The 3,058-nt window shown below is 47.8% G+C and overlaps 1 protein-coding gene across 1 annotated transcript in view; it reads right to left on the bottom strand.

Annotated features, from left to right (window-relative positions):
* Positions 1-3,058, bottom strand: part of AMMECR1 (AMMECR nuclear protein 1) — an 88,916-nt gene that overhangs the window by 42,984 nt on the left and 42,874 nt on the right. The gene's annotated exons all lie outside the window — the stretch shown is intronic.

The following is a 3,058-nucleotide window of genomic DNA, read 5'->3' as shown; positions in this document are numbered from 1 at the left end:
AGTCATCGCCAGACCTGAACACCCCACCTGTCAAACCGGTGTTGAAAAAGCAATCAAGGAGGACAAAGGGAAAAGCACTGCTGAAGATATCCATCGGCACCGGCCCAGATTCCACTACTCTGCCTTGATGACACAAATTGAAATACATACAGAATCTCTTTACATATGAGGAGATTCTGTCCGGACACTTGTTAGCTCTATTTTTCTGTGCCAGGAAATCCATTCACCTGACAATCAAAGACACTTGGTGAATGGAGCCTGCTTGGAATTCTAGCCTGAGGACATAAAATCTCTATAAAAACCTAGGCTTGAGAACCCTCAAACGTGGATTTGGGAATCCTATACCTTTGGTGTAGACCCTGTCCACCCAGCGCTGCACTGACTATTTATTGTGGTTTTTTCTCTCGTTGTTGTTTCTTATCAAAATTGTTTTATAATAAATCTTTTATTTTTTATTTAATCCAAAATTGCCTTTGCATTTATAACAGATTGGTGCCGTGACTCGGATAGGAGAAACTGTGGGAGAATCTCGCTGTCCAGGGTGGGTACCCCTGCTGAATTCAGCGGCCTGGTGAGTCGAGAATCTCCGCAGCTCATTCCTACATCCGAACCAAATTTAGGCCAGGGCAAAAACCACAATAAAAAGAGAAACGGATCCAGAGAGCTCGGGAAGGCACGGAGCCTTCGGGAAAAGCCACGGCTTGGTAGCTCGTAAAAAGTCGATCGTGCACGAAGACACCCTCACAGGAAAATAGCTGTAAGTATTGTGGGGTTGAGCTGGTGATTGGGCGAGTGTGCGAGACGTGATCTGATCACGGAGCGAGTGCGGACTTCAAGGTCGCGGTTCCATCCTCCCACGAGGGAATTGGCCGGCCGCGAAGGAAGCGATTCAGTGGTGAAAAAGTTCTCTCTCTACACGCTCGTAAAAACCTGAGACGAAAGGGAGTCTCGGGGGACTGATCACAAGGGGCTGAAAGGGGAAGGGACGTCCTGTTGAGCTCGGGAATCGGTAAACCCTTTCAGCCAACGGACCTAGGCAAAGGTCCAAAAGGAGAATCGGAGTGTTGAATACAAGAGGCCCCAGCGCAGCTAGCTGAGAGGTGAGTATTAGCAAACTTCGGTTTCTCAGATAAAGGCGGAGCGAACACAACGCAGAAAAGGTAAGATATTTTGATATGGGGAAAAAAAAAAAAAAAAAGAGTAAAATACAGAAGGATACTGAAAAAAGTTCCTCCTGTCAGGCGAAAGGATTGCTGGACATCCCACCGGAAAGTCCCTTGGGATGGATGTTAAAATATTAGGAAAACTGCCCCCAGAGGAAAGAGAAATCTAAGGCAAAAATGATCAAGTATTGTGCTGAGGTCTGGGGAGGACAAGAGTTGAGAAACCACCTCATTTGGCCTGTGTTGGGCACATTTGAAAGGTGGACATGTAACGAATTGCTCTCCTATGTGGAGAGCAAGGTTTCCTTGGACCCCGAGGAAAAGGAATATGCCAAGCTCTGGTTAAATGCCAGAGTAAGGTTATTCCCGGTAAAACAGAAAGATAAACGCGGATCGAGAGCTGAAAACTGGGAACCTCTCGATCATTTACCACCTCCATACCATGGACTGGCAGAACCTCCTGCAGTGGATCAAGTGGTGCCATCAGCACCCGCAGGCTCCCCAGAGCAACCCGCTGAGATATTCACATCTCGAGCGGAAGAGCCGGCATCGGCAGTCGTGCCGGTAGCACTCCCCCAGCCCCCGCCTGCGAAAACCCCCGCCGCCACAAACTCTTCGGAGTCTTTGTTGGTACAAGGCAGGGGAACACTCTATCCAAAATTGACAGTCTGGCCGCCACAGCCCGGACCCTCACACTTAACTGAAAGGGTCCCTCCCGATAACCGGGTGGCGGCGGAGTTCCCACAAACAATAAAGGAGAAAGCTCACACAAACTTCAGTTCCCCTCCTGCAAGTAGAACTCGTTTGAAAGCAAAGATGGGGGGTGAAGAGTGGGGAGAGATTGGGAATGGACACCATATGTTCCCTCTCAGAGAGGTACCAACAGCCCCAGGAGTTATCGGATTTGTGAATGTTCCCCTTAATTCAGGGGATGTGCGGGCGTTTAAAAAAGAAATGGGGCGGTTGTTGGATGATCCGTTTGGTGTGGCTGAGAGGTTGGATGAATTTTTGGGAAGTAGTATTTATACATATGAAGATCTCATGGCCATCCTGAGATCACTGTTTAATCAAAAAGAAAGAGAAATGATTAAACAGGCCAGTATCAGAGACTGGGAACGGCGTAACCCGCAGGGGACGCCAGGCGATCAAAAGTGGCCCAGCGTGAGCCCGAGTTGGAATGCCCAGACGGAAGAAGGCAGGAGAAGCATGATTGATCTGAGAAATATAATCATGCAAGGAATAAGGGAAGCAGTCCCCCGAGGGCAGAATATTAGTAAGGTATTCGGGGAATGCCAGGGAAAGGAGGAGTCACCCACCGAATGGTTAGAGAGATTGCGGCGAAGTCTGCAGATTTACTCTGGGACTGACCCTAACTCTCCGGTGGGGGAAGTCCTGCTCAAAACTCAATTTGTGGCAAAGTCATGGGAGGATATCAGAAGGAAGTTAGAAAAGATCGATGGGTGGCAGGAGAAAAGTCTCCAAGAGCTTCTGAGGGAAGCTCAAAAGATTTACATGAGGAGAGAAGATGAAAAGCAAAAACTCCAGGCCAAAGTATTAGTGGCTGCAGTAAAAGAAGTACAAAAACAAGACCAGGTACATGGTAAGTTTAAAACTGTACCGAGAAAGCAAAAGGGGCCTCACAAGGGCGGTCCCGCTCCCCGGAAGGATCTTCCGGAGTGTTACTATTGTAAAAAGGTAGGACACATCCAGCGGGACTGTCAGCAAAGAATAAAAGATAAAAAAGTATTTCAAGAAGATTAGGGATGTCTTGGGCTCTTTAAAATGGGGACAGAAGGGGTTGAAGGTATCAAAATCCAAACTGCAATTCACAGAGCCCGAAGTAAAATATCTTGGTCATTGGATATCTCAGGGGAAAAAGAAATTGGACCCTGAGA

Source organism: Parus major, unplaced genomic scaffold, assembly GCF_001522545.3.
Source record: "Parus major isolate Abel unplaced genomic scaffold, Parus_major1.1 Scaffold306, whole genome shotgun sequence".
Classification (NCBI taxonomy): Eukaryota; Metazoa; Chordata; class Aves; order Passeriformes; family Paridae; genus Parus; species Parus major.
Note: the sequence above shows the minus strand (reverse complement) of the source record. Positions and strands in the feature narration are given on the sequence as shown.